This window comes from Schistocerca serialis, chromosome 8 (assembly GCF_023864345.2).
Source record: "Schistocerca serialis cubense isolate TAMUIC-IGC-003099 chromosome 8, iqSchSeri2.2, whole genome shotgun sequence".
Lineage (NCBI taxonomy): Eukaryota > Metazoa > Arthropoda > Insecta > Orthoptera > Acrididae > Schistocerca > Schistocerca serialis.
This window is the reverse complement of record NC_064645.1, coordinates 329,058,776-329,076,033: the sequence shown is the minus strand read 5'-3', so window position 1 is coordinate 329,076,033 and position 17,258 is coordinate 329,058,776. Positions and strand designations below refer to the sequence as shown.

The window sequence follows — 17,258 nt, the reverse complement described above, 5'->3', positions numbered from 1 at the left end:
TCCACCCATTTCTTTCTGGGACGTCCCTTCCGTCTTCTGCCTACAGCCTTACCACCAACAGTCTTCTTACATGTTCTGCCTTCCTCTAGTCTCACCACGTGTCCTGCCCATCGCAGTCTTCTCATTTTTAGTGGTAGTGATAATGTCAGGCTGTTCAAAAAGTTGTCCTAATTCTGCATTCTTACGGATGCGCCAACTTTCTTGATCGTATATTGGGTCCTATATTTTACGCAGAGCCTTTCTCACTCAAATACTAAGAATTCTTTCCTCATTTACAGTCTTGATCCAGTGACTTGTGTCCACTTGAGACATTATAACAGAAATAAATCAATCAAACAACGGTTAATTTTAAAAACAAAATACAAAGGAAGGGACCTTAATGTACTTTAGAAAATACAAAAAAGTCTAATAAATGGAGTACAACTGAGCCATCTATTAGACTATGCAGAAATTACCATTAGGTAAAACACAGAATATTAATGAATATTTAAACAAACAGCTGCACAATCCAAAAAATATCTGCATGAAGGTAACTTTGGTAGTATATATCTATGAGATTCGAAGAGAAAGATGTTCCGGAACTAGAGGAGGAAAATAAAGGAAACAAAATTCCGCAAGTAGTGGACTAAAACCGCCAATAAAAATTTTGTTTCGTAATTGTAATTGTTCTTTGATGATGATGCCGTCGTTCTTAGAAATATGCTTCAAAATTTCCGGCTCTTCGAGTACTTCGAGCCTCTGACCTTTCTTTTCCCTATACAAAATGGATAATACCTATATAATGTATGTGGGTAACGAAGGGGAACAACTGAAATATTGTGTTCTTAAACCACCGTATAAAAATAACAGTATTATAGGCTAACAACACAAGATAAGGTAGTAACGTAACATGTTGCTTGAAGCCTAGGTGCAACATGTAATTTGCGATCTACACTGAGGTGACAAATGTAATTGGAGAGCTCCTAATATCGTGTGTCGGACCACACTTTCCCTGGTGTGGTGCTCCATCTGGACGTGTCATGACTCTACTAGCCGTTTTGGAAGTCCCCTGCAGAAATACTGAGCCATGCTGCATCTACAGCCGCCCATAATTGCGAAAGTGTTGCCGGTGCAGGATTTTATGCACGAGCTGACCTCTCGATTATGTCACTTAAATGTTCGGTGAGATTCACGTTGTGCGATCTGGGTAGCCAAATCATTCGCTCGAAATGTCCAGAATGTTCTTCAAACCAATCGGAAAGAACTGAAGCCCAAAAACATGACTCATTGTCATGCATAAAAATTCCATTGTTGCATTGGGACATGCAGTCCATGAACGACACCAGATGGTCTCCAAGTAGCAAAAATGTTCATATGTGTGTGAAATCTTATGGGACTTAACTGCTATGGTCATCGGTCCATAAGCTTACACACTACTTAACCTAAATTGTCCTAAGGACGAACACACACACCCATGCCCGAGGGAGGACTCGAACCTCCGCCGGGACAATCCGCACAGTCCATGACTGCAGCGCATTAGCCCGCTCGGCTAATCCCGCGAAGCTCCAAGTAGCAGAATATAACCAGTTCGAGTCAATGATAAGTTCAGTTGGATCAGAGGACCAGGCCCAATCTATGTTAATACAGTTCTACATCTACATCTACATTTATACTCCGCAAGCCACCCAACGGTGTGTGGCGGAGGGCACCTTACGTGCCACTGTCATTACCTCCCTTTCCTGTTCCAGTCGTGTATGGTTCGCGGGAAGAACGACTGTCTGAAAGCCTCCGTGCGCGCTCAAATCTCTCTAATTTTACATTCGTGATCTCCTCGGGAGGTATAAGTAGGGGGAAGCAATATATTCGATACCTCATCCAGAAACGCACCCTCTCGAAACCTGGCGAGCAAGCTACACCGCGATGCTGAGCGCCTCTCTTGCAGAGTCTGCCACTTGAGTTTGTTAAACATCTCCGTAACGCTATCACTGTTACCAAATAACCCTGTGACGAAACGCGCCGCTCTTCTTTGGATCTTCTCTATCTCCTCCGTCAACCCGATCTGGTACGGATCCCACACTGATGAGCAATACTCAAGTATAGCTCGAACGAGTGTTTTGTAAGCCACCTCCTTTGTTGATGGACTACATTTTCTAAGCACTCTCCCAATGAATCTCAACCTGGTACCCGTCTTACCAACAATTAATTTTATATGATCATTCCACTTCAAATCGTTCCGCACGCATACTCCCAGATATTTTACAGAAGTAACTGCTACCAGTGTTTCTTCCGCTGTCATATAATCATACAATAAAGGATCCTTCTTTCTATGTATTCGCAATACATTACATTTGTCTATGTTAAGGGTCAGTTGCCACTCCCTGCACCAAGTGCCTATCCGATGTAGATCTTCCTGCATTTCGCTACAATTTTCTAATGCTGCAACTTCTCTGTATACTACAGCATCATCCGCGAAAAGACGCATGGGACTTCCGACACTATCTACTAGGTCATTTATATATATTGTGAAAAGCAATGGTCCCATAACACTCCCCTGTGGCACGCCAGAGGTTACTTTAACTTCTGTAGACGTCTCTCCATTGATAACAACATGCTGTGTTCTGTTTGCTAAAAACTCTTCAATCCAGCCACACAGCTGGTCTGATATTCCGTAGACTCTTACTTTGTTTATCAGGCGACAGTGCGGAACTGTATCGAACGCCTTCCGGAAGTCAAGAAAAATAGCATCTACCTGTGAGCCTGTATCTAATATTTTCTGGGTCTCATGAACAAATAAAGCGAGTTGGGTCTCACACGATCGCTGTTTCCGGAATGCATGTTGATTCCTACATAGTAGATTCTGGGTTTCCAAAAACGACATGATACTCAAGCAAAAAACATGTTCTAAAATTCTACAACAGACCGACGTCAGAGATATAGGTCTATAGTTTTGCGCATCTGCTCGACGACCCTTCTTGGACACTTATTTCGATGTCAGCCATTTTCTCGTTTGTGCGAGGATTTAGAGAAGGAACTGCAGTGCGGTCTTCCTCTGTGAAACAGCTTTGGAAAAAGGTGTTTAGTATTTCAGCTTTACGCGTGTCATCCTCTGTTTCAATGCCATCATCATCCCGGAGTGTCTGGATATGCTGTTTCGAGCCACTTACTGATTTAACGTAAGACCAGAATTTCCTAGGATTTTCTGTCAAGTCGGTACACAGAATTTTACTTTCGAATTCACTAAACGCTTCACGCATAGCCCTCCTTACAGTTCCACTATGGAGCCACTTCGTTTCCACAGTGCTTTGTTGTCAACTTGGGTCCATGGCTTCGTTTGGTCGAACCCTACCATCAGCTTTTCCGATTGAAATCGGGACTCATCTGTGCAGGACAAGGTTTCCCAGTTGTCTGGCGCCCAACCGAAATGGTCAGGAGCCCAAGAGAGGCACTGCAGGCGATGTGCTGATAGTAAAGGTACTCAAGTCGGTTGTCTTGCGCCACAGACAATTAACACCAAATATCACCGCATTGCCGTAACGAATATGTTCGTCGTACGTTCTACATTGGTTTCTGCTGTTATTTCACTGAGTGTTGCTTGTCTGTTGACACTGACAACTCTGCGCAAACGACGCTGCTCTCAGTCGTTAAGTGAAAGTCGTTGGCCACAGCGTTGTCCGTGGTGAGAGATAATGCCTGATACCAGGTAGTCTAGGTATAGTCTTGGCATTGTGGGTCCCGATAATATTGAGCTCCCTAACGATATCCATGCGTCCAGCTGTAACCACCATTCCTCGTTCAAAGTCTATTAATTTCCGTCGTGCGACCATAATCACGTCAGACATTTCTTCTCATGGATTACCTGAGAGGATATGACCCCTCCGACATTGCACATCTACCGGCATCTATATATGGCGATATCGCTATCGCATGACTTTGGCACCTCAGTGTACGTGCCTTAGAGATTTGTGGAAGCTTAGATATGATGAAGACTGTTACCAAAACTAAAATTTTAGCGATCTTGTCTGTGGAAGCTTTTACTTCCCTACTTCGTACTATTCTACATTCATGCTCATAAATTAAGGATAATGCTGACACATGGTGAAACAACGCTCTGGTGGGCGGTTTGCGGGTTTAAATCATCTCAGGGTATGACCATGCGGTGCATTTGACCTGCAGTCATCGCACGGTGGCGCTGGCAGGTCCACATACGCAGAGGTGTGTTGGTGCATATCAGAGTACAGTGCTGCGGTAAGTGTGCAGACCTTTTCAGACGAGCTAATGGCGACTGTGTGTTGAAAATGGCTCAAAGAACACATATTGATGACTTTATGAGTGGTATAATTCCAGGGCGACTGGAGGCTGGTCAAACACAGCTGGTCGTAGCACAAAGTGTGATCTCAAGATAATGGCAACGATTCCAGCAGACAGGAAACGTGTCCAGGCGCATCAGTACGGGACGTCCAAAGTGTACAGCACCACAAGAAGACCGATATCTCACTATTAGTGACCGCAGACGGCCACGGAGTACTGCAGGTAGCCTTGGCTGGCTCTGAGCACTATGGGACTTAACTTCTGAGGTCATCAGTCCCCTAGAACTTAGAACTACTTAAACCTAACTAACCCAAGGACATCTCACACATCCATGCCCGAGACAGGATTCGAACCTGCGACCGTAGCGGTCGCGCGGTTGCAGACTGTAGCGCCTAGAACCGCTTGGCCACCGCAGGTAATCTTGCTCGGGACCTTACCGCAGCCACTGGAACACTTGTCTCCAGATACACAGTCTACAGACAACTGAACAGACACGGTTTATTCGCCCATAGACCTGGCAGGTGCATTCCACTGATCCCTGGTCACAGGAGAGCCCGCAAAGCCGGGTTTCATGGTCATTGGAACAGTGGTCCTAGCTTATGTTCACGGACGAGTCCAGGTATAGTCTGAACAGTGATTCTCACCGGGTTTTCATCTGGCGTGAACCAGGAACCAGATAACAACCCCTTAATGTACTTGAAAGGGACCTGTATGGAGGTCGTGGTTTGATGGTGTGGGGTGGGATTATGATCGGTGCACGTACACCCCCGCATGTCTTTCACAGAGGAACTGTAACAGGTCAGCTGTATCGGACGGCATTTTGCACCAGTATGTCCGCCTTTTTAGGGGTGCAGTGGGTCCCACCTTCCTCCTGATGGATGATAACGCACGGCCCCACCGAGCTGCCATCGTGGAGGAGTACCTTGAAACAGAAGAAATCAGGTGAATGGAGTGGTCTGCCTGATATCCAGACCTAAACACCATCGAGTAAGTTTGGGATGCTCTCGGTCGATGTATCGCTGCACGTCTTCAAACCCCTAGGACACTTCAGGAGCTCCGACAGGCACTGGTGCAAGAATATGAGGCTATACCTCAGCAGCTTCTCGACCACGTGATCCAGAGTATGCCAACCCGTTGTGCGGCCTGTGTACATGTGTATGGTGATATTGATGTCGGGGTTCATGCGCAGGAAACAGTGGCGTTTTGTAGCACTTGTGTTTCTCGACGGTTTTCTCAACTTATCACTAATACCGTGGAATTACAGGTCTGTGTAGTGTGTGTTCCCTATGTGCCTATGCTATTAGCGCCAGTTGTGTGTAGTGTCATGTTGTGTGGCACCAAATTCTGCAATTATCCTTAATTTAGCCGGCCGGTGTGGCCGTGCGGTTCTAGGCGCTTCAGTCTGGAACAGCGTGAACGCTACGGTCACAGGTTCGAATCCTGCCTCGGGCATTGATGTGTGCGATGTCATTAAGTTAATTAGGTTTAGTTAGTTCTAAGTTCTAGGCGACTGATGACCTCAGAAGTTAAGTCGCATAGTGCTCAGAGCCTTAATTTATGAGCATGAGGGTAGTTCGTATAAAATCAGTTTAGGTGTTAGGTAGTACTTTCGGGATGACATTTGTCTGGAGTGTAATCTTGTAGGGAAGTAAATCGTGGAGCATAAGAACTTAAGACAAGAAGAGAATAGAAACTTTTGAAATGTGGTGGTATAGAAGATCGTTGAAGATTAACTAATGAAGAGTTACGGAACTTAAGTAAAAGAAATTTATGGCATTGGTTGGCTAAAATAAGTGATTGACAGAACGGATTATGAGGCATCGAAAAATACTCAGAGAGAAGAGTGAATAGTAAACTGTTGCAAATGAATGTAGATTGTAATTGGTATTCAGTGACGAAGTGGCATGCAGAGGATAGGCCGGCGAGAATAGCTCATCAGAACAGCCTTTGGACTGAAGAAATAACGCCGACATTACGACGACTGCAGACATGTACCTGAAAATAAACAAAAAGTTAATTACGGAACTGTATAAGTTTTCGAGGTGCTAACTAAAACTTCATAACTACCTCTCGCAAGTTTGGTGCCACCGGCACATGACCCGAACTGCTGCAGCCTTAAAGACCTAAATATGCGTGTGCTTGATACAACCTGCGCGCTCGGAACACCTGTAGCCGTTTGGACGAGGGGAGCACACTGCTTACGGAGGGGACTGGTGCCTTCCTATTATTAGCGTGCAGTGTCAGCGTGCTGTACCGGCTCCGGTGCTGCTGCGGCCCCAGCATGCCGCTGCTGCTGCGTTGCTTTTTCCCTCCAGACGGCGCGCCGCGGCACGGCACACGTTTCGTGTGGGATTTGTAAGGCGTCCGCCCAACGCCCCCGTTACATTTACCAGACGCTCAGCTCAAAGACGGCCGCCGGCAACAGCCCGACAAAAAGGAATAGCCGGGCAGGCAGCAGCCTCCGCTGCACGGACTGGCTACCGGCGCTGTGTGGTGGGTGTGGCGCGGCCGAGCGCTCCGACATGTCTGATGAGGGGGTGTGAACAGCAGGCGGCGCCGGCCCTGGACTGCAGGGGCCTGTCCTGTAATCAGTCAGCCAGCCAGCCGCCGCAGTCACAACGACGCAGCAGACTCGACGCGATGTCGGGGACGACGCAGAAAAGTGGAGGAAAAGCAGTCTGTCGCCCTTTCGTAATGCTGTGACTCCTTAAGCTTTCCCGGTGGGATATTTTGTGATGATCCTCTCAGGATTGAAACAAGATCTCCGTGCCAGAATGAGATTCTGGCAAGTTCTGCAGCGTTCGCAGGAGAGCTTCTGTAAAGTTTGGAAGATAGGAGACGAGATACTGGCAGAAGTAAAGCTGTGAGGAGGGGGCGTGAGTCGTGCTTGGTAGCTCAGTTGGTAGAGCACTTGCCCGCGAAAGGCAAAGGTCCCGAGTTCGAGTCTCGGTCCGCCGTGCCAGAATGAGATTCTGGCAACTTCTGCAAGGTTTGTAGGAGAACTTCTGTAAAGTTTGGAAGGTTGGAGACGTGATTCTAGCAGAAGTAAAGCTGTGAGAAGGGGGCGTGAGTCGTGCTTGAGTAGCTTTTGTACCCCGATAAGACTTTCTACCCCTCCGCCAAAACTAACTCTGTGAATTGGATCTGTGGCCACACGATCCGCTATCTTTTTACTTCTGGCGACAAGTCTACGCTAGGATATTGGACTTATCTCAACGAACGACACTGCGTCCTGATACGCAACCCACGATATAAACAATATTTTTCCAATTTCTTACGGAGCACTTTCGATGACCCACCTAGTAGCTGGAACGTCCAAGACCTGAGAAGCTGAAAACTGTATAAACCGAACCGAACTGACTAGATCTGCTACCCAGAACCCACGCCTACGCCATGAGAAGACACGTTTGGATGAGCTGGCATGCTGTAGGCGGATACACTTCAGGAGCTCCCGTAAGAACTGGACTTTAACTACAAGTCGCACGCCGACTTAAAAAGCTTTTCCTTATTTATTCCTCATAATTTGTTCTTAAAGGAAAAAGAAATTTGATTTTGGCTTTGAGAAACTTTTTTGTTCAAAAAAAAAAAAGTAGCTCAGTTGGTAGAGCATTTGCCTGCGAAAGGCAAAGGTCCCGAGTTCGAGTCTCGGTCCGGCACACAGTTTTAATCTGCCAGGAAGTTTCAAGATATTCGCGCACTGGAAGTGTAAATTAACAAACGTCTTCATTCAAAACTTTTCGTGTCTTATTAAGTACACGATGCATTTCGGACCCTGTGGGTTCATCATCAGGTGTAATTTGTCTTAATACATGCTTTATTTTTTTCCGTGAATGTGGGGAAATGCATATTGCTGTCATGAAAAGGTTTGGTGTTAGGTTATGAATTTTGAAAATCAAACGACTAAATTACATCTGACGATGGACCCACAGGGTCAGAAATCCATCGTGTACTTAATAAAACACGAAAAGTTGTGACTGAAGGCTTTTGTTAATTCATACTTTCAATGCATGAATGCTGTCACTTTTGAAGCTGCGAAATATGAGTAAAATTAAAAAAAAAATCTTCATGGTAAGTTGACTCAATATTTCAATGGGCCACCTAGCCGTCACCTTCAGATGAGACGTTTCTGTTCGTCAGTGTCGTCGAAATGATGTGTAACATGAAGGGTTAAAATTCCATTTTGTTAAAGGCCCAGCACAGCAAGGTGTTATTCACTTTGTCTGAATATGGGGGTAGGAATTTGGGGGACTGAAATTCGTCAAAGCTTTATGGATAAGTTTTATGTTTGTGTAGTGAGACAGAATAAGAGGGAAATTAAAAAGTAAATAGGCGATACAGGATTATTCTAGGATATTTGTGTCTTCAAATGAGGGGCCTCTGGCCTACAAAATGGTTGAGTCGATGGGGTGAAGATTTGAAATGTGTAGACGGTTTGTAACGGATGTCAAGTCGGGCAGCTGATTAAAGTCTTGGTAATAAAATGTTGTGCTCAGTTGAATCAGCACAGTAAAGTGACGTGACAGAATGGCTGAGAGGAGCTATCGTTCTTGGACGTGCTCACGACAACGTGAATGAAGTTGTCAGTTTCTCGGTGTATCAGCCCAGGTTCTCCAACGTGTTTACAAGAAAATGTGCACAAATCGCTCCCAAGTAACACTGGGTATAAAACGGGGGATGTAAAACTATCCTAAGTGACAGGGACCCGAGACGAGTACCATGCATTGTCATTGACCATCAGTTCTAAACCAAACAGGAAGTGCTACTGCCAGTCAATGCAAGTCCGTCTCTAACAGTTTCATATTATCGCTGCAAAGGGAACTGATTGGAATGGGCATTACAAGTCGGGTACCTCGCAAAAGGCCATTGCTCAACGTGGCACATGGATCTGCACGTTTTAAGTGGTACAAATGACACAGAAACTGTACAGTAATTGTCCTTTCGTTATCACAGTTTATTCCGGGGTGGTAAATGAAGCATTTTGTGCTGACCTTTGTGTGTCTGTTAAATGGTACCGATCCTATGCAACGAAATTTATACACGGTCCAATCACATTGATGAGACCACTTCGACGTCGACATGCAATAAAAATTCACAGACAGCAGGTGGCAGCACAAGCAGTGGAGTGTATAAAAAGCGTGTCGGGGGGGGAGGGGGGGGAGGAGAAGGGGGTGTCGAGAAACACTGCAATCATTGTCGTTTTTTGTGGAAACGGAACGATTTATCTGAAGCCCAAAATGGCATGATCACTGGCTTTGGGGACATTTTCCAAACGGCTAAGTCTCTAAACTGTTCGAGTGCCTCCATGGCTACATCATACTGTGCATGCAAACTGGCGCAGTCCAAAACTGTCGCCGAAGCAACTGCGGTGTGCTACGAACCGTAGACAACAGGCGTGAACAACGGCTCGGGAGATGTATACGTGCCACTCTTGAACAGCTAACTGCCCACATGAACCAAGAGACTACCAGCAATGTCTCCTCAACGACCGGTCAGCGAACGTTGCTGCTAATGGGTATCCGCAGAAGGCGTCTGGGTCATGCACCCATGCTGACTGCATTCATCGCCGACGAACGCTGGAATTTGCACGCCAATACCACAACTGGAGGTCCACCGAGTGGCGGCAGGTGGCGTTTTCACGTAAATAATGTTTATGCTCTATTGGACCCATAGTCGTTGACGTGTGTGGCGTGAAACACCTGAAAGCAAACACTCTGCAATATTCATCGGAAGCGCCCAAGCCAAAAGAGGGAGCGTTGTGGTGTGGGGAGTGTTTCCGTGGCGTTCCCTGAGCGATGACGTCATTCTTGAAGGTCTAATGGATCAACACAAGTATGCATCTATCCTTGGAGACCATGTCCACCTCTACATGTAATTTGTTTTTTCCTCGGCATGGTGGCATCTACCAGCAGGGCAATGAAACGTGCCGAACAGCAGACAGTGTACGTACCTGTTTGGAAGAGCATCAGCACGAGTTTACCATACTCTCCTGGCCACCAAACTCCCCCTATTTAAACACAATCGACAATCTGTGGAACCACCTCGATCGAGCTGTACGCGACATCGACTCTCAGCGGAGAAACCTGGCGCAGCTGGCTACGGCACTGGAGTCTGCTAGCTCCACATCACTGTCAGCACCTTCCAGAACCTCACTGACTCTCTTCCTTTTTTGGATTTCAGTGCGTTTATTAACCGAATCTTGCTATAAAGAAAGTTATTTATAAATTCTGTTGCATGCAAACAACACTGACATTTCCAAGTAGTCTCGTTTGTACAAACAGCTATGCTGCAACTAATGCAATGCAAATCAGTTCTTCGTTACCATGAGATGAGTTGAGCTTCAAGGGAAAGCGTCGATCCTTTCTTGATATAAATTTATAGCAAACAATTTACTGAAATGTGAGACACCTACATTCATTCCTTTTGCGTTACCACCTATAAATTTAACTGTTGTATTACAACAACAGTTGTGAGTATACCGTTATCACATATTGCACTACATGTTCTCGTTGATGTAATACTTTGTTTAATATCAACTTGTTCAAGTACTTTTATATTCAGTATTCCGCTCTAGATATTCGGTCTGTTAATTACTGTATCTCACTCGTTAATGGTGATTCACGAGCTCCAGCGCTGGTCTCGCAACTACTGAAGACATGTGTGGATGTGTGGTCTAGTAGTAACTTCCATAAGTAAGTGCCGCTAGCGCTTGATGAGCTGTCTGTATCAGAACGAAAAGTTGCACAAGTTTACTTCTGTAAATTTTAGGAACTTGCTGCAACCACTTCTAGAAATGTTTTCCACTGTATTTGCTAAGCAGCTGCCAACTTTTTTACATTATTATTATTCAAGAAAATCGCTACGAAAAGCAAAATGAAATATTGTTTAGGTGAATAAATGGATATAGAGGCGTACTTGTTTAAGTGTCAAGAAACACTACTGAATGATATAAAATCTGAGAAATTCACCCAAATTACAAACTCACTGAAAATGTTGTATGCCAGTTTCAAACATCTCTTGCCTATTGTAACACAAAATATTCGAAAACAGGATACAAAACTACGACAAACTGTGTCACCAAGATATGGCCTTTCAATTACTCTTCCACTTTTGGAAATTTTTATATTACTTTTATTACGAATATACAGTAATGCTTTCACATTTATGCTAACATTAAAAAATCAGCTAAAATTTGAAGACGTCTGTACTATCATTCTGCTCCTCCTTCTGGTGAAATAAAGTAATCCGTAAATTCATTTTGCACTCCCCTGCGGTGGCCAGTTATACAGGGTGGTCAGAAACAGTGTAAAAGCTTGTTAAGGGTGTTGCGGGGTATGTTGTGCTGGAAAATAACTGTCAAGAAAAAAATCCAATACGTTTGACCCGTTTCTGAGTTAATTGGCGTTAAAGCAACTCAATCAGGCCGTTTCTCGAGCAAATTCAAGCGCCCCCCCCCCCCCTCTGCCCCTCACGCCCAGAGACGGTTTCGCCAAACGTGTGCTTCGCTTGGTTCCCTGAACCCGAATAAGAGAGCGACACAAAAATTGGACACGGGACAGTAGCTAAAGTCTGAACAGTCTCGTGTACCATCATCTACGCTATCAGAACCACTGCGGGCAGCTTGAATTTATGCGTGCCAACGGCCTGATGTGTAAACTTCAATGATAATTGATTCGAAGACTGCGGATCGCATCCCATTTTCTCATTAACAGTTATTTTTCAGCACAGCCTACCCTACAACACTCTTACAAGCTTTTCAGACTCTTTCTGTCCACCCTGTATACATTTAAGGGTTCCAAAGTAACATTTGTTTCTCTCTATCTGTCTTTGCGCCATTCTCCTTTTCGACACTGACTTGCTCGTACCGGTGCTAAACACACAAAAAAGCAACACGTTTGAGGAAAACTCCCAGTAAATGGCAAGTTCTGCAAGTATTTGCAACAACATCCAAGAAACAGTTTCCACGACTTGCGGAAGCTACTTACGGAAGCTGGCAAAACCTGCAGACGTCTACTTGCCGGGGATGTTCCCAAGTGAAAGTACTTGCAGAAATTCAACTTCTGCAAGCGACATTAGGAAGTTTATTTGCTAGTGGACACACAGCTTGACGTCCACCCCAATCTCTCGCGCACCACTTCTCTCCATTCACAACATCCGTTCGTCTACCACCGTGCAGGCGTATATCCTTTCGGCCGATGTCCTGGGCCAGCAGTCGTACGTCATGCGTGATGATTTCCACTCATGGCAACATATGTCTTCACATGATTTGACGATGAATGTGATACTCCCTCAACTTTTTCTTCCTATCCAACTTCTACAGACTCTGAGCTTCGAGCTCAGGGTTTATTAACATGTTAGTTTACGTACACAATTGTTTGTCACTGAATGAAATGCAAGGTGACATCGGAGTTTTCCGTAGCTGTGGCCACCTTACAGCTGGTATACAACATCAACCGGAAGACTTTTACTTAGTAAGTGATTTAGATTTATGGAAAAAGACCTAATCCTCAGCAAGTGCAGTTCATCAACGAGGAAAGTAGTTTCCAAAACCCTTGTTCGAACTATGCTGGAATATTATTCGTCATTCTGGGTTCAGTTCCAGATAGTATACATAGAGGAAATAGAGAAGAACGAAAGAATGCCAGCTTGTTTCGCCAGAGGTTTGTTTGGTAATCGCGAAAACGTCAAGGAGATGTTCAGCCAGCTCCAGTATCAGACTCTACAAGGGAGACGCTGTGCGATACAGTGTGGTTTACTGTCAAAATTGTGGGAGCGGGAGTTAAGTAACACAGGGTGTTTCCGTAAGACCACGCAAAAGTGTAACAGCACGTAGAGAATGCTCCACTGAACAATTTGAGGTAGGGAACCTGGGGTCGGAGAAGCTAGCTTAAGGAGATATGAAGGATGCTGTGGTGTACGAGAAGGTGTCGTCGTTGAGTGACTGAAGGAGGATACAAGATGGCTTGGACAGGATTTCTGATTGGTGTAAAGAATGGCAGGTAACTCTAAATATAGATAAATGTAAATTAATGCAGATGAATAGGAAAACGAATCCCGTAATGTTTGAATACTCTATTAGTAGTGTAGCGCTTGACACAGTCTCGCCGATTAAATATTTGGACGTAACATTGCAGAGCGATATGAAGTGGGACAAGCATGTAATGGCAGTTGTGGGGAAGGCTGATATTCGTCTTCGGTTCATTGGTAGAAGTTTAGGTAGGTGTTGTTCATCTGTAAAGGAGACCGCTTATAAAACACCAATACGACCTATTCTTGAGTACTGCTCGAGCGTTTGGGATCCCTATCAGGTCGCATTGAGGGAGGACATAGAAGCAATTCGGAGGCGGGGTGCTAGATTTATTACTGGTAGGTTTGATCATCATGCGAGTGTTACGGAAATGCTTCAGGAACTCGGGTGGGTCTCTAGAGGAAAGGAGGCGTTCTTTTCGTGAATCGCTTCTGAGGAAATTTAGAGAACCGGCATTTGAGGCTGACTGCAGTACCATTTTACTACCGCCAACTTATATTTCGCGGAAAGACCACAAATATAAGATAAGAGAGATTATGACTCGTACAGAGGCATATAGGCAGTCATTTTTCCCTCGTTCTGTTTGGGAGTGGAACGGGGAGAGAAAATGCTAGTTGTGGTACGAGGTACCCTCCGCCATGCACCATATGGTGGATTGCGGAGCATGTATGTAGATGTAGATGTAGAAGTAAGCTTGTCTACCGCTGTGTCTGGCAATGCTGTTTTCCAGCTCATTTGCAACTGACATGCGTGTAAGTTTACACTTACTCTGCTATTTATTTACACGTACATTCTTTATTTCCTGCAAGGAAACGAGGAGGACGAGGCTGATTGCTAGGAAGTATTTCCTTGTCGCTGGATGGGAAAGAATTCCATGGCCTGCGAGGTCACCTGACCTGAATCTTCTTGGTTATTTCGTATGGGGTATCTAAAATCACTTGGATACGGAGATGGAATTAATTGCCAGAATTGCAGACGCCGGTGATGCGATTCGAAACACACTAGGGATTTTTGTCAGGATGGGTCAGAATCTCGTTCGCCGATGTTATGCTTGCATTGAGGTTGATGGCTGTCAGTTTCACCACATTACGTCCACTGAGCCAATGATGGTATTCGCAGTTAACTGTAAACTAAAACTAAAACTAAACACCTCCCGCACAGGCCATGAAGGCCCAAAGGTACCGACCGGCCGCCGTGTCATCCTCATCCCATAGGCGTCACTGGATGCAGATATGGAGGGGCATGTGCTCAGCACGCCGCTCTCCCGGCCGTATGTCAATTTACGAGTACGAGACCGGAGCCGCTACTTCTCAATCAAGTAGCTCCTCAGTTTGCCTCACAAGGGCTGAGTGCACCCCGCTTGCCAACAGTGCTCGGCAGACCGGATGGTCACCCATCCAAGTGCTAGCCCAGCCCGACAGCGCTTAACTTCGGTGACCTGACGGGAACCGGTGTTACCACTGCGGCAAGGCCGTTGGCCAGTTAACTGTAACTAATGTAAATTAAAAAGTACACGGTACTGTGGTTTTGTTCCTACTATCTCCTTTAACTGGCTTCTCCGACCCGATGTTCCCTACTCAAATTGGTCAGTGGATCATTCTCTTTGTCCTTCTCTCACGGAAAAATCCAGTATACTATTCCCTCTGATGAATTTCTAGCGAAATGATCAAGAAGGCAGCATTAGAGAGATTCTGTCTTACCAGCAATTATTCTTTTTCTCGCCTACCAGTTACGACTGAAACAGGTCAGAGGGCAAGTGACAGCTGTCCACAAGATACTCTCCGCACGCTCTGTAAGATGGGACAGAGACATTAGTATCGTCAGGAGTGCCACTGGGAAGCGTGACAGGATCGCTCTTATTCTCAAAATGCTCAGATGCACAGGATGAGCAGCAGTCTGTGGCTGTTTTCTGATGATTCTGTGGTGTAAGGGAAGCAGCCGTCGTTCAGTGGTTGTATGGGGATACAAGGTGACTTTGACAAAATTTCTAGGTGGTATGATGAATGGTAACTTGCTTTAAATGTAGAAGAATATAGGTTAATGCAGGTGAAGAGAAAAACAATCCATAATATTTGAATACAGCTTTAGTACTGCGCTGCTTGGCACTGTCACGTTGATTAAATATCTAGGCGTAACGTTGTACATGAAATGGAAGGAGCATGTAAGGGCGGTAGCAGGGGGCGGGTTGGGGGGGGGGATGGGGAGGCGAGGGCAATAGTCGACTTTTGGTTTATTGGAAGAATATTAGGAAGAGTGATTCATATGTAACGAGGATCGCGTATACAACAATAGTACGCTCATATTTCTCGCGTGGTTCGGATCAGCACAAGATCGAATTAATGGAAGACTCTGAACCAATTTAGAGGCGTGCCACTATATTTGTTACCGGTAGGTTCGAGCAGTGCTCGATTACTGCGGAAATACTTCGTGAACTAAAATGAGAATCCGTGGAGAGAAGACGTCATTATTTTCCTGAGCACTGTGAGAAAATTTGGGGAAACGGCATTTGAAGCTGACTGCAGAATATTCTACTGGCGTCGACGTACATTTCGCGTAAACATCAGGAAGAGAAAAGAAATTAGGGCTCGTGCAGAGGCATATGCCGAATGTTTCAAATAAAGTGTATGTCTCTGTAACTTACGAAATAGTAAGTGACAGGAATATTTATTGAGATAGGTCCATGTGAGAAACGTTACATTTTCTGCGGCGTTATGGACGAACTTTACTGAGTTATTTTTCACAGAGTTACAGCAATGGGACGTATTTTTAATAGAACATTATTTTTTCCCATCATGCAGCCGATGTATGTAAGGCAGCTGTGTACAAATAAATTTAAATCACATTACAATCACGTTGAGTTTGGAAGGTGGAAACCTTCAGAGTGTTAGGGGTGAGTGCAACATGCTGCATATAGCAATTATCTGTTTGCAGGTGGATGATCTGGTGGCAGAATGTTAATGGAGGTGAGTTGTTCAAACGTGTTCCGGTGCTCCTGAATGCACAATGCAATGGACCTTTGAAACGACCTGCGCACGGGATGTAACGTCCCCAGGGTCAAGAAGCGACAAGCTACCTCGATGCGCTGTTATGTGTCATGTTCGGTTAGACTGTAGACCATCGCCTTACACTGCCATTTACATGCCAGGCACAACCACACACACAAACGGAATTCAGTGTGCTGCGGATACTGTCGTCGAATAAACGCAGCATACACATCCAACGAGTACGCTTGCATTTTGCTGATGCTTGGCGAACGCTGACTCGATGGCTTTTCCCGTGAGACAGACGAAGAGCTCCAAAAAATGGATCAAATGGCTCTGAGCACTACGGGACCTAACATCTAAGGTCATCAGTCCCCTATACTTAGAAACTACTTAAACCTAACTAACCTAAGGACATCACACACATCCATGCCCGAGGCAGGATTCGAACCAGCGACCGAAGCAACAGTGCAGTTCCGGACTGAAGGACTAGAACCGCTCGGCCACAATGGCCGGCCGAATAGCTGCGTCAGCCATTACATTCTTAAGTGCTGAACAGTGACTTCTGGAAACAATTAGTGCGAGAAGGCGCCGGAGTAACTGCCGAAGACCAGCAAGAAGTGAGATGATGGAGGTGTTTGTCTTACGTGAAATACACCACGAGCCTCATGTCAGCTTACGAGACTTTCTTGAAATCATTGGCGTCAGCCTTACATCTGTGCGATGTGTAGTAGAGCATCGCAGGCTTTGCCCGTATCAACCGTGACTGACACAGGAGCTGCATTGGAACGATTTAGATCGGAGAGATACTTTATGTAGTAAATAGGCCGTATATAGAATGATATTTTCACTCTGCAGCGGAGTGTGCGCTGATATGAAACTTCCTGGCAGATTAAAACTGTGTGCCCGACCCAGACACGAACTCGGGACCTTTGCCTTTCGCGGGCAAGTGCTCTACCATCTGA

At 45.4% G+C, this 17,258-nt stretch overlaps 1 pseudogene; it reads right to left on the bottom strand.

The window, feature by feature from the left end:
• Positions 1-14,673: 14,673 nt before the first annotated feature.
• On the bottom strand, positions 14,674-14,791 carry LOC126417237 (5S ribosomal RNA; annotated as a pseudogene).
• Between the last annotated feature and the right edge of the window lie 2,467 nt (positions 14,792-17,258).